We start from the raw sequence: 27,206 nt of genomic DNA on the forward strand, positions 1-27,206 counted from the left end.
GGATCTAATGATTGGCTAAAAGAGTGGTGGGAACTTTTTGGAAACAGGAAGAAAAATACATTTCAACATTTTCATCTTCTTACATCCGTATATCCAACCAGTCAACTTGACATGTCCCTAGTGTGCTGTTTAGGCATCCTGAACAGCTTGTCAGGCTTCCCAAGATGTGGAAATGCATCTGTGTCATCCCTTTCCAGGGAGAGGACCTCGGATATGCCAAGCAGCCTGTTTCTTCTCACACAGCTTTAGTTTTCAGGAAACTTCTTTTTTTCAATTGGACATATCACAAACCCTAGCCTAATGACAACATTTAACTAATATATCTTTAAAAGTAATTTCTGGACCCAACTCAGGGGCTCGAATTCATAACCCCAAGATTAGGAGTCAGATGCTCTATTGACTGAGCCATCCAGGTGCTCCCTTAACTAATATTCTTGATGAAACTACTGTATGCCAGCCACAGGATGACATACCAGGGAAACAGCAAGATCAACAACTTGGCCTCTTTTTTTTTAAGAGTATACTGTCTATTGGGGAATTGTTCTGCAAAAGACCCTGGAAGAGAGTGACAAGACAAGCTAGCAAATGGGAAAAAATATTTGTGAACCACATATCTGCAAAGGATTTGTACCTAGACTTTGAAATAAAACTCTCAAAATTCAACAGTGGAGGAAACCAACAATACAGACAGAAAATGGGCAAAAGACATTGTAAAAGGCTAAACTAATGGCCCCAAAGATGGCAGGATCTAATCTCTGGAATCTGTAAGCATTAGCTCATTTGAAAATCAAGGCTTTGCAGATGGGATTAAGTTAAAGGATGTTGAGATGGGGAGTTTATCCAGGATTACCCAGAGAGCCCTAAATGCAATCATATGTGTTCTTCTGCGAGGAGGCAGAGGTGATTTGACACATACACACGTACATACTTAAAGGGGAAGGCAATGTGAAGATGGAGCAGAGAGAAATTTGAAGATGTGGCCCTGTGGCCACAAGCCAAGGAACACCAGCAGCCATCAGAAGCTCGGGGAGGCAAAGCATGGATTAACCCTCCTCACTCACACCCTAGTCCACAAGGATCCAGCCAAAGCCTGCTGTAGCCTCAGGATGATGTTTCTGACTATCACCTTGGCCCCTCTGCACTTACTCTCACAAAGAAACCAACCACCTTTGCCTAATTTTTGTCGTCTGCTTCATGGAGAAGGGAAATGGTAAAACACCAGGCAAATGTAACATCTTAGCATAGCTTCATTACTTTTGGCTTCATACTCTGCCCCCTCTCCCTGAGGAGAGTAAAAGGGCAATCAGGATTGTGGATGGATTGTGATCAAGAGATGGAAACGTTTGAGGATAGAGAAGAGAAAACAAGAATGGGAATATCAGTAAACTCTAAGAGGGACTCTGCTTGCCTGGAGTGGCATCTGAATGCTGAGGATCTGGGAGAGGGTTCAGCTGTGGCCTTGGACTGAAGCAGGAGCCGGGAAGCCCTCCACACAGCTGCCTCTAGGAAAGCTGAACTCCACCAGTCTTTACTCATCCTCAGTGGCTAAAGATTTCCACTTGCAGCTCTCTGATTTTTCCTACCGCCCAATGAGAAGGGAATTTTGCTGGTTCTGGGAATACGAGGCTTGAAAAACAAGAAGTCCTTTGGAAAATGTGCTGGGATCAGAGTGGCCTGTAATTGATGAGTTCCTTCCTCCACTGTGGTCCAGAGACCTGAGAAGATGTGGCTGAGAATTCTAACCTCCCTCAGGGAAGACGCCTACTTAATGCCTAACAAAGATGAGTATTCCAGCCTCTGTGATTGTGGGAGACTTCTGGGCTGGCCCTGACACGCGGCCACAGTTTGGGCACCCTGACATTGTTTTTGCTCCATAGTGTTCTTTGCTTTCTAATTCAGCCAAAAAACATTTTCTTGATTCTCAGCTCCCTGGGATGAATCAATACAGTGAGTAATAGGAGGGAGATTTTGGTGGCTTGTATTTTAACTACTCAATACCCACCTGGAATGTATAGAGAGCTTAGAAGAAAGGGAAGGCCTGCTTGCTTCATGCTACTAGAGATTATCCCACCACAAGGCAACAGATTGTGTGATGAGAAATAGACCAGATGATCTCAAGACATCTGAAAATCATAGGTTCAGTGCCTTCTCCCCAGGAAGATAATTAAATGGAGAAGCTGGTCAGGCTGTACACACATGTACCATATATTAAAACCAATGAGCCAGAATCATAAAAATAAGCCCAAAGCTTGTTACCACCAAAACACCCTTAACCAGAGATCACTTTTCCAGTAACATGATACACGCAGTTTTTCAAATAATTACTCTGTAGGGACTGTACAGAGCTAAGTGGATGTCAGGGGAGAAGGACCCCCCAATATCCCCAAAGCTGTGACCCCTCATGTACCTGTTAATATTCTCAGCACAAATTCAGCCATCCTGAAACAGAACAGTCCTAAGCTAGGCATGTAGCTTTGAAGAAGTGGGTACTACAGTGAGCAGGAGTTATTTATTACTTATTTACACTATAAATTGGAACTAGGTAGACTTTGATTAGGCTCTTTTCTGTGCATGGAAAGAGAAATTACACTTTAAGAACTGGCTCCTGAAAATTCCAGAAGTGGGTAAACTCATTCATCCCCTCCCTCCTTCTCTTACTCATTCATTTTTCTATTGCACAAATGATCCTGAGCCAGATGCTAAAGGTTAGAAAGATGAAAACAAACAAAAACACCCTGCCTTTAGGAAGTCTGTAGACTCGTTAGCAAATAGATACAATACAGTGTGTTAAGTAGAAAACTGAGAGCCTCTGCTTGAAGGGTGGGGAAGATTTCTCTGATGTGGGTCTTGCAGGATGAAAAGTTTGCCTGAGCATCCTGATTGGTGGGTGGAACAGGAGTGGCAGGGCTCTCCCAGCAGAGGAGTGCATGGAGCCATGAGAAAGGATATACAGTTTTTGAGCAATACATAGCTGGGAACGTGACTGGGAAAATAGGTAGAAGTCAGATCAGAGGCTTTTCTGATGGTAGGAATTAGGATTTCGTTTTGTAGGTGGTAGAGGGATTTAAAGCAAGATTGTTGTACAATCAGATTCACATTAGAGGAAGAGATCTCCTTGGTGTGTGTTGGTGGGCAGACAACTGGAGATTGTCCAGGTGAGAATTGGGGAGAATTAAACTGGCCAGTGACGGTGGGCTGGATGTACAAAATTAATCTAGGTAGTGTTTGCCGGGCAGAATCAACTTGTAAGAATTGTGAGGCTTTTAGAGGCCCATTGCCAAAACAAAAGGAGGTTAGTCCCTCAGGAAGAGTATTGGAATGTGGTCAAAAGAGGAAAAAGGCCAAAAGGGCTTTCCCAGATATTGTTCCCCTGTGGTGGGGAGAGACAGAAAGTTGAAAGGAAAGGAAACTAGGAAAGGATTCTACCAAGCTGAACTGACATCACATTGATTTCCCTTGTGGTTTAGATGTAAAAATTCATTTGTACATAGTTAGAAATTCCAGGCCAGATCAAGACTGTAAGCATGCGTTTTTACATCTTCTGTTAAGTTTCTTTAAAAAAAGAGGTCTACTTTAAAAAATGGATTTATTATAATTCGTGTTGAGTCAAAATTCACATACAGTAAGATGCATGATTTTATATGCACAATTGATAAGTTTGACTTATCTCACACCAATATACAAATGTATACCTCTGAGTAACAGATACCGAAATCAGAAATTTCCCTCTGCCCCCTTTCTGATAATCCCCACCATCCATAGATAACCACTATTCTAATTGCTATCATCCGATTAATTTTACCTGTCTTTGAGTTTCATATAAGAGTCATGCAGTATTTGCTGTTTTGTGTATGTGGCTTTTTTTTTTTTTTGTCTGAATGGATGCATAACAATTTGTTTCTCTAATTTTCTATTGATAGATATTAGAGCTGTTTCCAATTTGGGGCTATTATGAATATAACTGCTATAAACATTCTTGTACAAGTCTTTTTGTGGATCTATGTTTTCATTAGTCTTCAGTAAATATCTAAAATGGAATTTCTAGGTCATGGAGTAGGCATGTATATTTATTTAAATGTAGGAGGACCTGCCAAGTTATTTTTTCAAAATTGTGCCATTTTACACTTCCACTAACAATGCACAATTTTATTTCTAGTGCGAAATAGTATCATATTGTGTTTTTAATTTCTGTTTCCCTGATAACTAATGATATTGAGCATCCTTTCATGTGCCTATTGATCATTCACATTCTTCTATAGTGTTCAAGTATTTAGCCCAGTTTTTCTTTTCTTTTTTTAAGAATTTATTTATTTTTGAGAGTCAGGGGAGAGCACCAGCGAGAGAGGGACAGAGAGAGAGGGAGACAGGATCCAAAGCAGGCTCTGGGCCGAGAATGGAGCTCAAACTCATGAACTGTGAGATCAGGACCTAAGCTGAAGTCAGGCACTGAACTGAATGAGCCACCAAGGCACCCCTAGCTGATATTTTCAATTTGGTTGTTTGTCTTTTATTACTGACTTACAGAAGTTGTGTATGTACTCTGAATGCAAATCTTCCATTGGATACATGTAATGCAAATATTTTCTCCCCGGCTTTGGCTTGTCTTTTGATTTTCTTGACATCTTTTGAGGAACAGGTTTTTAAATTTTTGATGAAATCCAACTTAACAGTTTTTCATGTCTTTCATGTCCAGCATTTTTATGTCCTTTCTAAAAAGACTTGGCTTAACCCAAGTTTACAAAGATACTCTCCTAAGTTTTCTTCCAGAAGCTTTTAGTTTTTAGCTTTTAATTTAGGTTTATGATCGCCTCAACTTTTGTGTATGGCATGAGGTAGGGGTCAAGGTTGATTTTTGCACACATATATCCAGTTCTTCCAGCATTGTTTCCTGAAAAGACTTTCCTCCATTGAATTACCTTGGTGACTTTGTTGAAAATCAATTGACAGTGTACATGTAGGTATATTTCTCAACTTCTTAATGTTTCATTGAGAATTTGTTGTCCTTATGCCAAAATCATATTGTGTTGATTGTTATAATATTATAGCAAGTCTTTAAAAATCAGGTACTGGAATCTTTCCACTGTGTTTGTTATTTACAATGTTGTTTGGACTATTCTAGGTTCTTTTCCATATATTTCAGAAATAAAAAATATCAATTAAAAATTTTTTAATGTTTATTTATTTTTGAGAGAGAGAGAGTACAAGCAAGGGAGGGGCAGAGAGAGAGGAAGATAGAGAATCTGAAGCAGCTCCAGGAATGAATCCTACTTCATCATGGTGAATAATTCTTTTAATACACTGTTGAATTCAATTTGCTAGTATCTTATTGAGAATTTTTGCATCCATGTTCATCAGGGATATTGGCCTGTTATTCCCCTTTTTTAGTGGGGTCTTTAGCTGGTTATGGGAATCAAGGTAATGCTTGCCTCATAGAATGGGTTTGGAAGCTTCCTTTCTGTTTCTAAAATATGGAATGCTTCACAAATTTGCATTCATCCATGCACAGAGGCCATGCTAAAATTCTCTGTGTCATTCTGATTTTATTACATGTGCTGCCCACATAAACACAATCTTTTTTATTTATCTTTTGATTGCTTTGGATTTAATTTTCTCTTTTTTTTTTTAATTCTAATTTTTTCCCTAGCTTCTTAAGGTAGAGACTTAGATCATGAATTTTAAATATTTTTTCTTTTATTATGTGAGTATTTAAAGCTATACATTCCCTGTAAGCATTTCTTTAGCTGCATCAGATAGCTTTTTTTTTTTTAACATTTACTTATTTTTAAGAGACAGAGACAGAGCATGAGTGGGGGAGGAGCAGAGAGAGAGAGGGAGACATAGAATCTGAAGCAGGCTCCAGGCTCTGAGCTGTCAGCAGAATCTGACACGGGGCTCAAACTCATGAACCAAGATCATGATGTGAGCCAAAGTTGGATGCTCAACCGACTGAGTCACCCAGGCGCCCCTTCTTTTGTTTTTTGTTTTTTTTTAGGATAGATTTTGACATATTGCATTTTCATTATATTTTAGTTTAAAATATTTTCTAATTTCTCTAGTGATCTATTCTTTAATTCAGGCTTATTTAGAAGTATGATTATTAATTTCCAAGCATTTAAAGGGTTTTTTTTATAGCTTAGTATTACTGATTTCTAATTTAATTCCATTTAGTTAGAGAACATATTTCACAAGATTTTAAAAAATTTATTGGGACTTATTTTTATGACCCCAACACATGGTCTATATTAGAGAAATTTCCATGTTCATGTTTAGAAACAGTATATTCTGCAGTTTGGAATGGATTACTCTATGAAGGTCAGTTAAATAAAGTTGGTTGATGGAGTTGTTCTCAATGTAAAACAACATATATTCTATTTATATAGTGACTGCTATATCCTTACTGATTTTCTTTCTACTTTTTCTATCAATTCTTTAGAGAAGGATGCTGAAATCTTGAATTATGTTTCTAGATTTGTCTGTTCTTTCTCTTAGTTTTGTTGGTTTTTGCTTCCAGTGTATTAAACCCTAAGTGATCCCATGTTTTCTCATCGAGAGGCACAGAATACTGGTTGTGTCCCTTTTATTGATAGTAGTTACTAATGGTCAGTTCCTTGGTCCATTAACTTATCAGGATTACATAAAGTTGATGTTTTAGTTCTATCAGTTCCTTGTAATTTAGTGGGTTTCTTCTCAGCTACTGTTTAAAAAAATTTTTTAATACTTATTTATTTATTTATTTAAATATTTTTTATTTATTTCTAGGAGAGAGAGAGAGACAGCATGAGCAGGGGAGGGTCAGAGAGAGAGGGAGACACAGACTCTGAAATTGGCTCCAGGCTCTGAGCTGGCAGGCAGCCCAGAGCCCGACGCGGGGCTCGAGCCCACGAACCGCGAGATCATGACCCAAGCGAAAGTCGGACGCTTAACCGACTAAGCCACCCAGGCGCCCCTAATACTTATTTATTTTTGAGAGAGAGAGAGAGAACAGCAGGGGAGGGGCAGAGAGAGAGGGAGACAGAGAATCTGAAGCAGGCTCAGCTCTGTCAGTACAAAGCCTGATGTGGGGCTCAAACCCGCAGTGAGATCATGACCTGAGCCAAAGTCAGATGCTCAACTGAAAAAGCCACCCAGGTGCCCCATCTTCTCAGCTGCTGTTTTTTTCTGTAGTTATACCATCTGTATAAATGCTTCATTCTTTCTATTTACCCCTGTTTTCAAAATAACGAATTGGTTGCAATCATCCATCCACTTAAGGTTTTTCGAAAAATATCATTATAAATACATGGATTTGAAAAAAGTTGATGGATTTTTAATCCACAGTAACTGTTGTCCTTCCTGACACTCAATCTGTAACATCTTTGGCTTGTGGAAGCCTCTTCATGTTGGCTCACGATCTTGTTTATATGACCTTAATAGTTTTTGGTAGCTTCATCTCTAATTGATATGATGAGATGTTTCAGACTCATCTTGTACATTTCTTGCCCCAGATGTGGTATTGACCATTTCAAAATGCCCCATGTTTTTCTTTTTAAAGTGGGAAATAGTATTTCAATACCACAATATCGTGTTAGGGATGATCTTTTCATTTGGTCATTGTTTCTAGGTACAGTGGTTACTTGTAAAAAAAAAATTTTTTTTAGTATTTATTTTTGAAGGAGAGAGAGGAAGGGGAGGGGCAAGGAGAGAGGGAGACACAGAATCTGAAATGGGCTCCAGGCTCTGAGCTGTCAGCACAGAGCCCAATGCGGGGCTTGAACTCACAAATCGCGAGATCACAGCTTGAGCCAAAGTGGGACGCTTAACCAATTGAGCCACCCAGGTGCCCCTAAATCCAACTTTTTTTAAAATAGATTTTTATAAGTGAGAACTCCCCTGTCCAAAGGCTTGCTTGTGACAAGATAGGTCAGTCCAGGACACACTGGGACAAATTGTTCCTAGATGTTTTTGACTCTTAGTCCCTGACTTTGTATTGCATATTCCTGGCAATCACCTCATCATTTAGGTTTTAGATCCTGAACTCGTGTTCCCCTGAGTTCTCCTAGTTTCAACACATGTCTGGTGATCTGGAACTTTCTGATTCTCTCTGGGCTAGAGTCCTTTCTTCCTTATTAACCTGGCTAGTGACTGTCTGGTCACCACAGCTCTAATTCCCAACTGATGTTACTGGTCAGCAATAAGATGCAACAGGAAGCCTTATGGCCTGATGTGCTGACTTTTAAGGAGTGAGGCTTTCTCAAACAGGAAAGAACTTTAGGAAAGAGCCCGTCTGATTTGCCTATGAAGCATTGACCCAGATCTCCTTTTGGCTTGATGGAATCTGAGCTTTACTCCCCACCCTAGAGTCCAGGGGGGAGATTTTTTGCCAGAATTATTATTTATTTCCAAACATTTCATATTCTGAAGAACGTAGGGGAAAAGACACATGATTTGTTTTGGAAGATATTTTGCCTCGCCTCAGGTTGTGTCTCATCTTCCAAATAATTTGTGGGATGAGTGGATTACCTGATTTCTCATGTGAAAGGAAAAGAGGAAGAGAAAAATAACTCATGATTCTCTGGAGAAGCAACATGGAATTAAAAATGGAAAAAGAGGCACCAGTTATACATTCCATTTACCTCCAGCAAACACTGTGTAGGGGACGCCTTGACCACAGAATACATAGTGCCAGAAATGAATGCCGACTACTTTTTTGTTCAAATGTGACATATTTTCCACAGAATTTGATTCTGATCTTTGCTAAGACTGCCTATGGCCACTCAGTTACTGGAAATCTACAATGCCAGTTCTTTGCTAAGTGGCTTTGGCAAGGCCTTTCCTAGCATTTAATCTCAGTAAGAAGGCTCCAGAGACTTTATTAGCTGTATAAAGAATTATAGAGATATTAACCCAAGTTGGATGAAGCCCAGAGCAGCTGTACTGCTCTTTAAGTGCAAGAAAATTTCTCAGAGATATATTATGCTAAGAGAAAAGTGTCCTGGGATTTAACGCTAAATTATATGAATAATGTACACAAGAATTCCTAAATTTTATAAAACAAGTCTATTCCTGAAAACTATTGTGTTAAATCTAATGTTGCATACCCAAACCTACTTCCCTATTCAATACCTTGTAATTTCAAAGTTGTTTAATCTCCGCTTGTCGTTGAATGTCAATGTTATACTCTTATCTTTCAATCCTTCTATTCTCTAAGTTTCTTTGACAAGTATTTGCATGTAGAAAATGTAAATATACTGTGGTGGTGATATATGTATTATTTTAGAGAGAGTGCATGTGCACAAGTAGGGGAGAGAGCAAGAGGGAAAGCAGGGATTCTCCTCAGTGAGGAGCCTGACGTGGGTCTCGATCCCATGCCCCTGAACCAAAATCAAGAGATGGACACTCAACTGACTAAGCCACCTAGGTGCCTCAATAGCTATGAATTTAGAGGTGAGTTTGTTAAATATTTTGGTAAAGTGAATATTCACTCAGTGTTTTGGTTTTTATATATAGACTAAAGTCTTGGCTTCATCTAAAATGTACAAATTGGGGGGAGGGGTAAAGAAAGGAGACCATTAAGTTTGCCATTTTTATTTGTTTAACTTGAAAATTTTGATGGTTCCAAAATGCCAATTTTCCAATCTGTCTGTAACAAAATTCACACGTTTACCACAAAAGGAGTAACATAAGGGGAACGAATGATATTTTAGAAGGCTAAATGCATTCAACTAAAACAAAGTTTTTAAAGTTTTTAAAATTTCTTTCGAGAGAGAGAGAGAGCAGGAGAGGAGCAGAAAGAGAGAGAGAGGAAAAGAGAGAGAATTCTAAGCAGTCTCTTCAATGACAGTGCAGAGCCTTATGTGGGGTTCAAAGTCACAAACTGTAAGATCATGACCTGAGCTGAAACCAAGAGTTGGATGCTTAACTGACTGAGCCACCCAGGCACCCCTAAGTGCATTCAATTTAAAAGATTATGTTTCAGAGATGCCTGAGTGGCTCAGTCGGTTAAACATCTGACTTTGGATCAGGTCTTTGGGTCTGATCTCGAAGTTAGTGCATCCAAGCCCAGCTCTAGGCTCTGTCCTGACAATTCAGAGCCTGGAGCCTGCTTTAGATTCTGCGTCTCCCTCTCTCTCTGCCCCTCCCCCTCTCACACTCTGTCTCTGTCTCACTCTTAAAAATAAATAAATATTTAAAAATTTTAAAAATAAAAGATTATGTTTCATAGTCCTGAGATTATAACTCTTTCTTTATTGATGCTTAAATACCCTCTTCGATCTGAAATTGCCGTGGTTCATGTAGATGGTCTTTCAAAGATGTCCATGTATGACAAATATTAAAAGTAAATAACTGTTGGCACTCAGAGCCTGGAGCCTGCTTTGGATTCTGTGTCTTCCTTTCTCTCTGTCCCACCCCCGCTCATATTCTGTGTCTCCCTCAAAAATAAATAAACATTAAAAAAAAGTTATTCTTGAGGGTTATCATCTCAGAACTTGAACTCACAAACCATGAGATAGTGACCTGAGCTGAAGTCAGACACTTAACTGACTGAGCCACCCAGGCGCCCAAGAATAACTTTTAAACATACAATAATAAAGCCTATCACATATATGATATGAGCCTTTTTTCCACATATGAATATCTTATATTTGGTAGTTATGGAACTAGGATCCTTATGAAAATTATAAAGTAATTATTTCATCTTCAGAGTATAGACACCGTTTAAAAATTTTAAATAATGTTTTATAGGAAAAAATTACAAACAATAAAGAATAAAATAAATTTTTGGGGCGCCTGGGTGGCTTAGTTGGTTAAGCGTCCGACTTTTGCTTAGGTCATGATCTCCCGGTTCGTGGGTTCGAGCCCCGCGTCGGGCTCTGGGCTGACTGCCAGCTCAGAGCCTGGAGCCTGTTTCAGTCTGTGACTCCCTCTCTCTCTGACCCTCCCCTTCTCACGCTGTCTCTCTCTCTCTCTCTCCTAGAAATAAAAAAAAAAACCATTAAGAAAAAAGAATAAAATACATTTTTATAGTAAAAAAAAAGTAAGTAACTGTTGATATAATAGTCTCCGAATTTTTTTTTCTTGGAAATTAACTGGTCAGTGGAATTCAAAAGTGTAGGATCCATTGGTTTACTTAACCTTCTAAAATGTATTTTCCTGTAATTAACATGCACTGGCATGAGGTGGTCATAATGGTCATAATGCTTTGGCCATGCATATTTTATCAAATGAGATAAGTATGCTCTTCCCTTTAAAATTCTATATAAATTATATTTTACTGTTGAAATAGGTACAGCCAATAGATTTTCCGTTAATGGTTAAATTTCATCTTGTTCTAATTCTCAATTTATTCTAATGCGTGATGAGCTACACCGGTGTTTTTCAAAATACATTTTGTATAGCACTCATTCCTCATGGAATAGTTTTCCACACTTTATAACAAATTACCACAATCCTAGCAGTTTTAAACAACAAACATTTAGATTTCTACTTTTGGAATGACAGAGAGCTCCATGGTCTCCAGCAAAACAAGCATAACTAGTGAAAATTATTTTTTTTAATTTATTTTTTTTACAAATAGTGTATTGTCAAATTAGTTTCCACATANGTGTAGGAGGGTGCCCGTGAAAATTATTCTTAAAATCTTAATATTTAAAGGACTCGGGAAATTGTCCATAGGGCATAACAAATAAAGAAATATTTATTCAATAAAATCTAGTAAAACTTGGTAAGAACAGTGAGAGTCCGTAGCATTCAAACAATGACTCATCGCCTTCCTGCCTCCTCCCAGCTCCATGTGACGGAAACTCCACACCAGGCAGGTAAAGCCAAGAATAGCAGGGCTCCTTCTCCTAATTTTTACTTAAGGGATATGGATCTTCTGGGAGGGGTAGACCGCTGGAAGTTTTCGTCTGTCCCAGTCACATGTCAGCATGGAGATGGAGAATCAGAACTCTTGTACACTGGAAGAAATATAAAATGGCACCTCTGCCTTGGAAACCAGTTTGGCAGTTCCTCAATGGTTTAATCACATGGTTACCTTAGGACTCAGGAGTTCTACTCCGGTACACATTCCCAAGAGAAAGAAAAACATATGTCCATACAAAAACTTGTGCATGAATGTTCATAGCAGCATTACTTATCATAGCTGAAAGGTAGAAACAACCCAAATGCCATCAAGTGGTGAATGGATAACCAAATGTGGTATATCTATATAATGGAATATTATTCCGCAATTTTAAAAAGTTAAGGACTCATCTATGTCATAACATGAATAAACCTTGAAAATGTTATGCTAAGTAAAATGGTAAAAGAAGCCTGTCACAAAGACACCACATATGTATGATTCCCTTTATATGAATGGTCTAGAGTGGGCAAATTTGTAGAGAAAAAGAGTAGATGAGCGGCTGCCCCGGGCTGGGGGAATAGGAGAATGATGGCTGACTCCTATGAGGCAGGGTTTTTTTTTGGAGGTGGTCAAAATATTATAAAATTGACTGTGGTTGTGTTTTCCCATTGCTGTGAATAGAATTAAAACCATCAAATTATACACTTTACACGGGTGAATTGTAGAATATGTGACTTGCATGGCAATAAAGTTGTTGTCAAGAAACCTACAAAAATCAACCCTTACTATCTCATATTTTCTGTGGATCAAGAGTCTAGGCATGGCTTAACTGGGTACTCTGTTTAGGATCTCACAAAGCTGCAATGACGGTGTTGGGGAGGGCTGTGATCTTATCTGAGATTAGGATCCTCATCTAAGTTCACTGGTTGTTGGTAGCATTGAGTTCCTTGCAGTTGTAGGACTGAGGTCCTCAGCTTCTACAGGCTACCTGCCATTCCCTGTGTGTAGTCCTCTCTGTAACATAAGAGTTTGCTTCTTTTTAAAAAAATTTTAATGTTTATTTTTGCGAGAGAGAGAGAGAGTACAAGCAGGGGAAGGGTAGAGAGAGATGGAGACTCAGAATCCAAGCAGGATCTAGGCTCTTAGCTGTCAGCACAGAGTCTGACGCAGGGCTTGAACCCACCAACTCACAAGCTGTGAGATCATGACCTGAGCCAAAGTCAGTTGCTTAACCAACTGAGCCACCCAGGCGCCCCAACAGTTTGCTTCTCCAAAGCCATTTACTAACTTTTGTGATTTTGAGTAATTGATCTAACCTATATCCCACGTTCCTCAGTTGAAAATGATAATAATTATAGTAATAAAAATAGCTGCTTATTATGGTGTTATAAAGATCAAATAGGATAGCGCATGTGTGCCTAGCTTCTCATATCCAGTCAATAAATCTTAGCTAATACTATTATTAATAGACATAGGATATTAGCAGATGTTGCAAAAGATTTTTATTAAAAAAGTTTGAAGAGTCCAACTTCTAGAATGATGTATTAAAATCTATAAAAACCTGTTTCTCTGTAAAGCAATGAGAACATTGGCAAAAATTGCCAAAGTCAACTTTTTAATAACTCTGGATATTAAACATTTGCAACAGTCTGAAGAGCTTTTATTTAAAAAAAAAAATAAGAAAGACAGCTGAATCTCAGTAAAAAGAGTGAACTGTATAGCATTTTAACTTGTCCTATCCCACTCCCTTCTCCTCAGCTCCATAGTAGCCTTGAAAACCAACAGCCTCATGGTTATGGAATCCATGAATCAGCAAGCTAGCAACCACTGAAGGGAAAAATGTGTTTGAGGCCTCTTAAAGCCCTATTCCCAGAGTATTGTCACTCTTTCATCTGACTGGAAGTTCCCTTGAAACACCCACTTGCAGAGCTTGTCTTTATTTGATCTGACTCAGAGTTTGCTCTGTTTGAACTGCCTTTTCCCTGGGGCATTTGTTGAAAACAATTAGTGGTAACTGGTTAACATCACAGCTGGCTTTGGCTACACTAACAGTTGGGGCAAAAAAAGAGTTGACCAAAAACTTGTAAAAAGAAAAGCCGGAAAATGGGATTTTCACAGGAGGCTTTGAAAAGCTCTGACACATTCCTGGGAATCTAGAAAGCCACATACATGGGTAGGGTTGTGAACATGCTCAGGAAAGTCCTGGGAAGGCTGTCATCTCTCACCTCTGCTTGACCTTGAAGCTCCCCTCAAGCAGGGAGTGAAGACCAAGGCAGTGTTGCAAATTGCTTGCTAGAGCACTGAAGTCATCTCCCAAATGCCACACAGAGCCTCTGGGCAGACATTGAAAGACTTGTCTGTTCAAGGTATTTAAGGAAATCCCTATCCAGTTATTAGCTGACTGCTAAGGTAACCTACTGGAGACTTCAATGGCTACACAAGGAGTGTAGACTTTAAAGAATTCACTTAGGAAAGTCACTAAACAAAAAATAATAACAAAGACAACAACAACAAATAGCAACAAGAAAAATAAAACCTGTGGAGTGAAAAGCGGGGGATCGTGTAAAAGAATTTCAATTTAAAATAAAACTAGAGGGTGGCGCCTGGGTGGCTCAGTCGGTTAAGCATCCAACTTTGGCTGAGGTCGTGGTCTCACAGTCTGTGGGTTTGAGCCCCACGTTGGGTTCTGTGCTGACAGCTCAGACCCTGGTGCCTGTCTTCAGATTCTGTGTCTCCCTCTCTCTCTGACCCTCCCCCACTCACTCTCTGTCTCTCTCTCAAAATAAACTAGACATAAAAAAATTAAAAAAAAAATAAACTAGAGGATATAAGATGAATCTTACCCATGTGTCCTCAGGAAGACAAAAGTTAAGGACTAAGATACTGGTTTCCTGTAAAAGCCTGATTTACAGAAAACTGACAATGTTGGAATTTTCCTGGGTGATGAGAGGGTGATCAGAGGTTTTCCAGAGGCATGAAGGGGAGATGACCCTGATCAGACTGGTCTCAGAAATTGGGCTGAGTGTGTCTTTGTGTGTGTTTGACTGGACTGATTCTGTCTCCCTGGGAAATTGTCAAGGCTGGTCTTCATTTATTTTGATTTTTAACTGACTCTAAGTGAACCATTCCTTCTTTACCTTCCCTGCCTATAAATACAACTATCCCAAACCCTCATTGGACTCACCTATAGATTGCTTCAGTTCACCTGTTCCGAATTGCAATTCTTCTACCATTCCCAAATACACTCAACTTTTTGAGCTTGCCTCAGTTTATCTCCTTATTTAGGTCAACACCCATTTCCAGAGCTGCCACAGTATATTATTTATATGTCCAATTTTCAACAACAAAAAATTGTGAAGCATGCAAAGAAACAGGAAAATGTGGTCCATACATAGTGAAAAAATAACAGTCAATAGTAACTATCCCTGAAGAATACCAGATGTTGGAATTATTGGACAAAGAATTGAAATCAGAATTTAAATATTTTTAAAGAAATGGGGCGCCTGGGTGGCTCAGTTGGTTAAGCGTCTGATTTCGGCTCAGGTCATGATCTCACCGTTCATGGGTTCGAGGCCCGCATTGGGCTCTATGCTGCCAGCTAGCTCAGAGCCTGGAGCCTGTTTCAGATTCTGTATCTCCCTTTCTCTCTGACCCTCTCCTGCTTACGTTCTCTCTCTCTCTCTCTCTCAGAAGTAAATAAAACAGTAACAAAAATATTTTTAAAGAACTAAAGATAACTGTTGTTTTAAATTTATTTATTTTGAGAGAGAGGGCATGCGAGCAAGGGAGGGGCAGAGAGAGAGGGAGTGAGAAAATCCTAAGCAGTCACCACACTGTCAGTGCAGAGCCTAATGCGGGACTCCATCTAACACACCATAAGATCATGACCTGAGCTGAAATCACAAATTGGATGCTTAACCGACTGAGCCATGGAAAAGATTTATATCTCTTAATAAAGAGATACAAAATATAAAAAATAATGAAAACAAAGGAAGAGAGCAAATATGTTCTGTAAGAAATACTAAAGGGAGTCATTTGTCCTTCAGGCCAAAATGAAAAGATACTAGACAGTTAACTTGAATACATATGAAGAAATAAAGAAGGCTGGTAAAGGTAACTACATAGGTAAATATAAAAGACAGTACAAATATACCATTTGTTCATAAGTTTTTCCTCTGATTTATTTTTATTTATTTTTTAAGTTTATTTATTTATTTTGAGAGAGGGAGAGAGAGAGAAAAGAGGGAAAATCCTAGGCAGGCTCTGAGCACTATCAGCACAGAGCCCAATACGGAGCTTGAACTCATGAACTGTGAGATCATGACATGAGCTGAAACCAAGAGTTGGATGCCTAACCACTGAGCGACCGAGGCACCCTCTTCTACCTGACTTAAAAAGCAATTGTATAAAGCAATACAGTTCACTCTTTAATAATGCAGGGGTTAGAGGTGTAGGAGAAAATTTACATGTAATTTTGACTCTCCCAAAACTTCACTACTAATAGTCTACTGTTGACTGGAAGACTTGCTGATAACATAGTGTTTATTAATACATATTTTGTATGTTACATATATTATACATTGTGTTCTTGCAATAAAGTAAGCTAGAGAAAAGAAAATGTTATTAAGAAAACCACAAGGAAGATAAAATATATTTACAGTACTGTACTGTATTTATGGGGAAAATATCCATGTATAAGTGGACCCACGCAGTTCATACCCGTGTTGTTCAAGGGTCAGCTTATAATTATAAACCTGTACTGATGAGCACACAATGTATAGTGATGCAATTTGTATAACAACAATAACAATACTAAGAAATGGAGGAAATGGAGCTATATAGATAGGAGCAAAGTTTTTACATAATATTGAAATTAAGTTTGTATTAATTGAAACTAGATTGTTATAAATTAAAATGTTACTTATAATTTTCAGGGCAACCACTAAGAAAATACATTTTAAAATATAGTAAAATAACAAAAAAAAGGAATTAATATAGTATACTAGAAAATATTCAACAAACAGGTAGTAATAGAAGAATAGAGAATCAAAAAAGACATAAGATATGGAAAGCAAACATGGCAAAATGGCAGAATAAATCCAATGGTGTTAGTAATTACATTACATGTAAAAGGATTAAACAGTCCAACCAAAGGCAGAGATTGGCAAAATGGACTTTTTTTTTAGTTTTGGGAAGTAATGGCCAAAATAAAATTAAACAGATTTCATTACTTTTCAGAACCTTGTTATTCAAGGTTATCCTGAAATTGTTTCAGGATATTGACAGTATTGACTTCTGGTTAATTTTGCGTCAGAAGTGGTTTCAGATTTTGTTGTCAAAATTTCCTTAGTTTCTCTAACATGGTTGTTGGGTTTCTCGCTTTTTCCCTTGCAGCTCCCTGATTTTAGCTACTAGAAAAATATTTCCCCAAGTGGAACACATTATCTCTTCTTAGTTCTTCTGGGTTTCTTTCAAGTGGCATAACTAGGAAGGCAAAGAGTCACTTAACAGTATAGTACTCCTGATGATGAGAATAACCTGGAGATAATTCTTAAGTTTTCATATCTCTATTATAAAAAGGTATTTTATTTTTTTAAAAAATATAGTTTATTGTCTAGTTGGTTTCCATATAACACCCAGTGCTCATCCCAACAAGTGCCCACCTCCATGCCCATCATCCACTTTTCCCTCTTCCCTACCCCCCATCAACCGTCAGTTTGTTCTCAGTATTTAAGAGTCTCTTATGGTTTGCCTCCCTCCCTCTCCTTAACTATATTTTTTCCTCTTCTCCTCCCCCATGGTCCTCTGTTAAGTTTCTCCTCTTCCACATATGAGTGAAAACATATGGTATTTGTCTTTCTCTGCCTGATTTATTTCACTTAGCATAACACCCCTGCCATCCATGTTGCTACAAATGGCCAGATTTCATTCTTTCTCATTGCCATGTAGTATTCCATTGTATATATGAACCACATCTTCTTGATCCATTCATCAGTTGATGGACATTTAGGCCCTAAAAGGGTATTTTTGATGTCAGCTACCAAGGTTTTACATGTACATGAAAACATTTCTCCAGAGCTCACGGAGACAGGGTATTGGAGTAGAAGCCACAAATCTTTTATTCTAATTTTGTCACTTATCAGCTATCTCAGTTCATTTGGGCTGCTACAACAAAATTCCACAGACTGGGTACTTTATAAATAACAAAAATTTATTTCTCATAGTTCTGGAGGCTGGATGCTCAGGTTCAGGATGCCAGCCTTGTAGGGTGAAGACTTCTCACATAGTGGAAGGGTCAGGGAAATTCTGAGGGGTCTTGTTTATAGAAATACTAATCCCATTCATGAGTATTCATGGAATACTAATCCCATCCACCCTCATAACCAAATCACTCCCCAAAGGCCCCACCTTCTAATACCATACATTGGGTTTTATGATTTCAACATGTGAATATGGGCAAGGGGATGGAGCACACACAAAAATTCAGACCATTATACTAACTATGTGACTTTAAGCAATTTACTTAACCTCACTGTGCCTCAGCTTCTTGACATAATGGAGATAATAACTGCCTTAAGAACTTCATAGGGCAATTATGAAAGCAAAATCAAATAACACAAAAGCTGCCCTAAATTAGGTTACACTATGCAAATAAAAGGGTTTATTTTTATTGGTGATGATGGTCATGATGATAAATCACTGACTGACTACAAATGATTGGTTAGCTTAAGAAAGAATGATTGTTCAAATGAGTTATTCTTTTTTTAAAAATTTCTTTAAAATGTTTATTTATTTTTGGGAGAGAGAGAGATAGAGAGTGACTAAGAGAGGGAGACAAAGAATCCAAAGCAGGTTCCAGGCTCCAAGCTGTCAGCACAGAGCCTGATGCAGGGCTCGAACTCACAAACTGCAAGATCATGACCAGAGCCAAGGTTGGACGCTTAAGCAGCTGAGCCACCCAGGCACCCCCAAATGAGTTGTTTCTTTTTTTAAAAAAGTAATTGCAATAGGCTTCCTGCCTCTATTTTTTTAAATGTTTTTATTTATTTATTTATTTATTTATTTATTTGCAATAACTGAAAAATGTTTTTATTTTATTTTATTTTTTACAAATAGTTTATTGTCAAGTTGGTTTCCATATAACAACCAGGGCTCATCCCCACAAGTGCCCCTCTCCGTGCCCATCCCCCCTTCCCCCCATCCATCAGTCCTCAGTTTTTGTCAGCATTCAAGAGTCTCTCATGGTTTGCNCTTTGGTGGAGAGCTCTTTCATTTCATCATTTTAGTTAGTTTTCTGGCTCTTGTTAGTTTTAAAGACCTGTTATGCTCTCTGCACCTGTGAGCACTGCTGTATCCAAGAAGACTCTTTGACTGTCCAGGGCCTATCCTTTCAGAGAGTGTTTTTTGAATGGTATCTCTTCATCTCTCTTGTTGAGACCTTGGTTGTTTTGTTTTCCTACTCGTAGTGATATTTGGGCCTCTCCACCATGTGTACTTTGGCTTGTTTCTTTAGGTAGCCATTAGAAGGCTTTTTCAGTGTAATCTGCGTCCTTTTTCTCCCAATCTCTTGGGTTCCGTACAGTTTCCTATGGCTTCAGATCTTTTCCGTGTAAGGCATGGGCGCGAGTGCAGGTACGGAGCTCCCTACTTCTCCACCATCTTGCCCCTCCCTTGTTTTTATTTATTTCTGAGAGAGAGAGAGAGACAGCGTGAGCAGGAGAGGGTCAGAGAGAGAGAGGGGGAGACATAGAATCTGAAACAGGCTCCGGGCTCTGAGTTAGCTGTCAGCACAGAGCCTGACACGGGGCCCCAATGCATGAACTGTGAGATTCATGACCTGAGCCGAAGTCAGCCGCTTAACCAACTGAGCTAGCTACCCAGGTGCCCCCCAAGTGAGTTATCCTTGATTAAACAGGTCTAAACCCAGTTCTGTGGGTTTCATTACCATGGCCATAAAATAATCAGTTATTTACTAGAAGGGTGGTTCTCAAGCTTTAGTGTTTTATGGAATCATCTGGAAAGCTTGTTGAAACACAGAAGTCAAAATCCCTTCTCTGGAGTTTCTGATTTATAAAGACTAGACTGTGTTTGATAATCTGCATTGCCAACAAGTTCCCAGGAAATGCTGATGCTGTTGGTCCTTAGACCACAATTTGAGAACCACTGTCTTGTTTTAGGAGGATGGGAAATTTTTATTCTTGTTACAAATTGTTACAAGTGCCCTGAAGGAAAAATGGCAGGGTAATAAGAAGGTATTAAAAAAACAAAAACGGGTGGGATCGCCTGCGTGGCTCAGTCCATTAAGTGACCGACTGGTAATTTCAGCTCAGGTCATGATCTCATGGTTGGTGAGATCAGGCTCACATAGGCTCTGTGCTGACAGCATGAAGCTTGCTTGGGATTCTGTCTCCCTCTCCCTCTGCCCCTCCTCTCTTTCGCTCTCTAAATAAGTAAGTAAATAAATAAATATTTTTTTAAAAAGCAGGATGCCTGGGTGGCTCAGTTGGTTAAACCTCCCACTTCGGTTCAGGTCANAAACTCACACACTGTGATACCATGACCTGAGCTGAAGTCGGATGCTCAACCGACTGAGCCACCCAGGTGCCCCATGAGTGTCTGACTCTTGATCTCTGCTCAGATCATGATCTAATGGTAGTGAGCCCCAAATCAGGCTCCATGCTTAGTATAGAGCCTACTTAAGATTCTCTGTCTCTTTTCCCTCTGCCCTTCCCCTGCTCACTCTCTCTTTTTCTTAAAAAAAAAAAAAAAAAAAAGCTGACCTAGTTTGGAGGGAGCCCATAGCTCTTAGAGAAGAAGGCATTTGAACTGAAATTGAACATATAAATTGTAGTTTATCAATGTAACAGGGTAGCGAGTGGGAAGAACTGCTAGCCTCAAGGAAGAGTGTGTCAAAGACTCTGAGGCCTGATAGACCTTGGTGCTTCTTTTGAAGGGGGAGAGTGCAGGGAGAGAGGGGAGTGGAGGCACCAGGTGAGGCTGGGGAGAGGGGCACAGGCCAGACGAAGCAGATTCTGAATTTCATCGGAAGAACAATGGGAATTTGTTGAAAGAGTTTTCTCAAGGGAATGAAAAGACCAAGTTTGTATTTTTTTTTTTGAACAAGCAGAGGATGGGCAGAGTAAGAGGGTGGGGGGCAGGACAGAGGATCTGAAGCAGGCTCTGTGCTGACAGTAGACAGCCCAATGAGGGGCTCGAACTCAGGAACCATGTGATCATGATCTGAGCTGAAGTCTGACACTTAACTGACTGAGCCACCAGGCGCCCAAGTTTATATTTTTTAAAGTTCTCTCTGCCCACTGTATGGAAAAATGATTGCAGGCAGGCAAGAGTAGAAGTGGTATGGCCAGCTGGGAAGGTATTGAAGTTACCTAAGGGAGTTGGTGGTGTGGGCTGAGGAGGTGTAAGTGCAGTGGAGAGCTGCAGGAAGGGGGAGGTGATGCGCTGGATGGAGGGGCAGGGGAGAGGGCTATTAGCATGCCAGCTGGACAGTGGTGGGAAGTCCATCGCACTAGGGAGTACTGGATGGCCGAGGGCCAGCATGTGATGGTGGTCATGAATGGTTGTGGATCCTGGATACAGTTTTGAAAATACTGTATTATAATTTTTAAAAATTGACATACAGTTGGGGTGCCTGGGTGGCTCGCTTGGTTAAGCATCTGGCTTCAGCTCAGGTCATGGTCTCTCCATTTATGAGTTCAAGCTCTGGGTTGGGTTCTGTGTTGACAGCTCAGAGCCTGAAGCCTGCTTCAGATTCTGTGTCTCCTTCTCTCCCTGCCCCTCCCCTACTCACACTCTGTCTCTGTCTCTCTCAAAACTAAATAAAGATTAAAAAAATTTTTTTAATTGGCATACAGTAAAGTTCAGGGATTTTTTTGGGAGGTGGGAGTGGGAGAAATATTCTTTGAGTTGTGGCAAATGCATAGATTCACATAACTGCTACTACTATCGGGATACCTAATAATTTCATTTCCAAAACTTCCTGCATGCTGTTCTTTGTACTCCTAAAGCCTGGCAATCACTGATACAGGCTTGGGCCTTATAATTTTACTTTTCCAAGAATGTCAGATAAATGGAATGATACAGTATATTATCTTTTGGATCTGGCTTCTTTCACTTAGCGTAATGTATTTGAGATCCCTCTGTGATGTCATGTGTATCAATATTTCATTTTTAAAAAAATTCCTAAGTAGTAGGAATTTTTTGCACTGTATAAGTATACCACAATTTGTTTATCCACTCACCCACTGAAGGACATTTGGGTTTCCACTTTGGGGCATTTATGAAAAAAGCTGCAAGAAAGATTCATGTGCAGTTTTTTTGTTTTTAACGTGAACATCAGTTTTCCATTTCTCTAAAGTAAATGCCCAGAATTGGGGTTGCTGGCCCGAATCAGTATATGTTTAACTATAAAAAAAAACCTGCTAAACTATTTTCTAAAATCATTGTGCCTGTTTGCATTCCCACTAGTAAGGCGTGAGAATTCTGGGTGCCCCACATCTTCATCACTACTTGGTATTGTCATTTTTTTGTTTTTTAAAAAATGTGGTCATTCTACTGGATGCATAGTGGGGTGGTTTTCATGGTGTTGGATGTCTTTTCATGCATTTATTTACATACGTATATCTTCTCTGCTGAAGTATCTGTTCAAACTTTTTGCCTAATTTCTAATCAGGTTGTTTGTTTTCTTATTGGTGAAGTGGCCATATTGATGGACTGACTTTGTGATATATGGGTAATAATGTAGGCCATTGGAAATAGAAACTTGGGGTTCAGAGGAGATGTCTGGTCTAAAGATACTCATTTGGGAGTTAGTAGCATATAGACTCATGGAACTCCAAGGAGTGCTCATAGAACCAAGTCGTGAGGAATTCCAGCATTTAGTGGTGGAATGAGGAGAGGGAAGGGGGAGCCTGTAAAGGAGACCTAGAATAAGCAACCACAGAAGTTGAGGGAAATCAAAGAAGTGTGGTGTAAAGGAAGCCAGTGATTGTGCTATAAAAAGGAGATGGTGGGGGGGTGCCTGGTAGCTTAGTCGGTTAAGCGTCCGACTTCGGCTCAGGTCATGACCTCAAGGTTCATGGGTTTGAGCCCCATGTCAGGCTCTGAGCTGTCACACAGATGCTGTCAGCACAGCAAGCTGAGGCTGCTTCGGATTCTGTGTCTTTCTCCCTCTCTCCCCCTTCCCCTGCTCATGCTCTTTCTCTCTCTCTCAAAAATAAACATTAAAAAAATTACCAAAAGGGGCGCCTGGGTGGCTCAGTTGGTTAAGCATCCGGCTTCGGCTCAGGTCATGATCTCACGGTTTGTGAGTTCGAGCCCCGTTTTGGGCTCTGTGTGGACAGCCAGCACAGGGCCTGGAGCCTGTTTCAGATTCTGTGTTTCCCTCTCTCTCTGACCCTCCCCTGCTCACACTGTCTCTCTCTCTCTCTCAGAAATAAATAAAAAACAAAAACAAAATTACGAAAAAAAAGGAGACAATGAGCAACAGAACTGAATGCTGATAAGTGATCACATATAGTAAACACTACAGAAGGACCATTTGGTTTATCAACTAAAGAAAAATTTCTCTACTTACAACAAACATGTGGGTTTTCCACAACAAGCATTTCTCTAATTCTCTGTAGACACCAACTGGATGTCCTGCAATTTAATTCAATTCTGACACAACTACCTGGAGTTAACACAGACCCCACAGGTCAGGGGCTAAGTCCCACAAGATTGCCCCATAAGATGCCAATTTCTAGCCTGGGTTTCCCATATTTCTGACCAACTGGCTATAAATCAGGACTTCCTGATTTATAGGACTCTCTCCTCTGGATTGATAATTTTCTAGAATGGCTCACAGAACTCAAGGAAACACTTTACTTGCTATTATCAGTTTATTCTAAAGCATAGAACTCAGGAGCAGCCAAATGGGAGAGATGCAAGGGAGAGGGCAAGGTTTAGTGAAGGGGCCCTCTCCAGGCCGGCCAGAGAACCAGCACCTCCAATCTAGAGAGAAGCTCTCCCAATCTCATTGTTTAGAATTTTTATGCAAGTTCCATTATTAGGCACAACCGATTAAATTATTGGCCATTAGTAACTTACTCAGGCTCATGTTCTCTCCTTTTCCCAGAGATTAGAGTGGGGCTTAAAGTTCTAACCCTCAAATCAAATGGTTCATTCCTCAGGTAACCAGCCCTTATTCTCCAAGAGTCACCTCAGGATAAACTCAGGTATGGTGGGAAGGGACTTATGAGTACCAAAAGGATCCTCCTCATCCTTATTGCTCAGGAAATTACAAGGGTTTTAGAAGATCCATTCCAGGAACCAGAGACCAAGACCAAGTATACATATTTCCCAATATCATACCAACTCACTGGTAAGTCACTGGTAAGCTCAGGACTATTTCTTTTAAAAAGACACTTTAAAGTATCTTTAAAGGGGTAGATGTCCAATTGAAACATGATGAGAAAGGGAGTGGGATGTGAGGAAATGGAGTCAGCAGGTCATTTAAAAAAAATTTTTTTTTAATTTGAGTATAATTGACATACAATGTTCCATTAGTTTCAGGTGTACACATAGCGATTCAATTTCTCTCTATGTTATGCTATGGTTATCATGAGTATATGCTCATTACCACATGTCATCCTATATCACTATTATAATATCACTGAAGCAGGTCATCTTTTGAGATTTGGTTCTGAAGAGGAGACAGACAGGATAGTAACTGGAAGTAGGATCAAGGGAATTGTGTTCTTACACTTTGCCAGAATTTTAGAATTTCTTTTTTTATTTTTTTAAAACATTTTCATTTTATTTTTGAGAGAGAGACAGAATGCTAGTAGGGGAGGGGTAGAGAGAGAGGGAGACAGAATCTGAAGCAGCTCCAGGCTCTGAGCTGTTAGCACAGAGCCTAATGTAGGGCCTGAACTCACAGACTGTGAGATCATGTCCTGAGCCGAAGCCAGTTGCTTAACAGACTGAGCCACCCAGGCACCCCCAGAATTTTAGAATTTCTAAATTAAGACTTGACCCTTTTCATTCACTTACTCAACATTGATGAGGTCCTGCTATGTGCCAAATGCAGTGATGCTGATGCAGGCAGGCTGGGTCCCAGGACCCAGAGGGGGTCTCTTAGGGCCAGTCAAGAGGGTCCTTGGCTATACACAGAAGTCAAATGTGAGCCAGCAAGAAGTGAGAACAGAGTTTATTGCAGATATAGAGAGAGCAGATATATACAGAGCATCTGGGAGACTCAGAAAGAAAAAGGAGAATGAGACTCATCTTTGTTTAAGGTCTAGGGTTTTACTGATAATTGTGCTGTGGTTCATGTGTCCTCTCAGGCATCCAAGAACTGGTCAGAACAAGGACAGAGTGCTCAAGTGTTCCCCATAAGTCACTTATGCCCTGGAGCCAGGGGTCTTGGGTCAAGGTGGAACATGTAAATGATGACCTCACCCAGTCACTCCTTAAGTGTTATCTGTTTGTTGGAAGACTCCAAAGAAATCATTATGTCCTTGACCTCTACAGGGAGAATAAACATTATCTGTACTACGAACCATGTGTAGGGCAAGGATACAGGTTCTAATAAGAATAGAAGCAGGAAAAGGAGCAAAGAAATGCAGTTTTTTTCATGGGGTCCTTTTGTTTCCCTGTCTCACTACTTGCTGAAGAAACAGCTAATTATGATCACGGTACCAGAAAGCAGGCAACTAGCTATGTATATAGTTCCCGAGCAGAACTGTGCTCAGCCTTCAGGTACAAGAATGTTCTTCCTAGTAACGTTTTTCTTGTGTAGAAAATGTGAGTTGTCTCTTACAGGTTTTGAAGTCATAAAATATTGGCACTGGAAGGGAACTAAGAGATCATCTAATACAACCCCGTCACCCACAAGTGTAGATAGACATTGAGTCCCAGGAAGGCCACATAGCTTGCCCCAGGACACACATCTAGTAACTGGCAGATTCAGGCAACAAGCTCTTATCTTCTGCTTTTCCGATCAGGGAATTTTCCACGACCCCAGGCCAGCTCATACACATAAGTGTCAATTTCTGCATTTTCTGAATTCATATAGCTTAACCATTAACTGATAATGTTAATGAATTCCATGAGTCAGTACTTAGTTTCCATATTCTCCCAATTAATTGTGGTTTTGGGGTAATCCATTCCAAATTCCTGGATTATAAAGTGCAGTGTCAGCTGCTTTTTCAAGGTAATTCATTCCAAAACTTGGACCAATTTCATCTAATGTAGTTGAGAGTTAGCTGAATTTGTTTCTAAATGTCCTTGAGTTAAAAATCAATAGTCCCACTTATTTCCCTAATAGCAAGAGTAGAGGGAGCAATTGAGGCATGGGTTGGGATGTCCACAAAACTTAGGGAAGCGAATACTCTGGGGAATGTAAGGGTCAGGCTTCAGGCAAGCCCACTGTAAGCTGGTGGATGATGTGTTGGAATGACTGTTTTGGGAGCTGGCCTTTCTTTGTTGTTGCAGTGAGAGATGACAACAGGAAGAACCTATGGTAATTTCTGACCTTGAGTCCCTTTGGCAATCTTGACTGGGCTCCTACATCTGGGAAATATCAATTTCATTTGGACTCAGGAACATCTTCTACTTCATCTAGAACTGGTTACTTCCCCAGCCAGCAGCGCGTCAAGGAAAAATGGGAGAAAATATCATCCATTGTACAAAACAGCCATTTTCATGTCTAAGTAGTGTGGCTTTGGGTGAGTGATACTGTCGTTAAATAGTGGAACTGGAAAGCCCTTCTCAGCTCACATAATTTGCTATTACAGACAAAAGAGCCAGGATGAGACCTGAAACAGCTTACAGTATTCACATTTGTAGTGGGGCACCTGGCTGGCTAAGTTGCTAAAGAATGCGAATTTTGATCTTGGGGTCATGAGTTCAAGCTCCATGTTGGGCACAGAACCTGCTTAAAATGAAAAAACAAAGAAATCGTGTTCATGTTTGTGGGTGGTACCTGCCTCCTCTTGTTGTCCTCAGCTTCTTCACCTGGAAAATAAGGAGGCTGAACAAGATGATATCCTTTCCTTCTGTGACATTCAGTGCTCTTTGAAAATCCCTTGGAGCCTTGCTATTCAACACGTGGTTGTGGCCTATCAGCCTTGTAGCATTACCAGGAAGACAGATCTGCAGAATCGGGGGCCCCACCCCAGACCTACTTAATGAGCATTCAGGTTTGAACAGAATATGCAAGTGATTCATGTACACATCACAGTCTGCTTTAGAAATCTGATTTTGGCCCTAGACAACTTTGTTCTTCCTCTGATGAGGCTTTCAGGTCGCATTCTCTCATTAGCCTGCAGGTGTCACCAGAGAGCCAAAGTGGGCTTACTGAAGAGGAGGGAAATAAAATACA

The 27,206-nt window shown here is 39.9% G+C and overlaps 1 long non-coding RNA gene and 1 other non-coding gene across 2 annotated transcripts in view; one reads left to right on the forward strand and one right to left on the reverse strand.

Annotated features, from left to right (window-relative positions):
* LOC144236080 (uncharacterized) overlaps nt 1-27,206 on the forward strand; it is a 29,018-nt gene extending 1,812 nt beyond the window's left edge. Inside the window, exons 2-3 of the long non-coding RNA XR_013336404.1 lie at nt 24,116-24,203; nt 26,318-27,206. This is a non-coding gene — a long non-coding RNA (uncharacterized LOC144236080). The remainder of the gene's footprint in view (nt 1-24,115; nt 24,204-26,317) is intronic.
* On the reverse strand, nt 5,463-5,568 carry LOC144236121 (U6 spliceosomal RNA). Its single transcript, XR_013336417.1, has one exon. It is a non-coding gene; the product is annotated as a U6 spliceosomal RNA (small nuclear RNA).

Source organism: Crocuta crocuta, unplaced genomic scaffold (genome assembly GCF_008692635.1).
Source record: "Crocuta crocuta isolate KB4526 unplaced genomic scaffold, BGI_CrCroc_1.0 scaffold551, whole genome shotgun sequence".
Classification (NCBI taxonomy): Eukaryota; Metazoa; Chordata; class Mammalia; order Carnivora; family Hyaenidae; genus Crocuta; species Crocuta crocuta.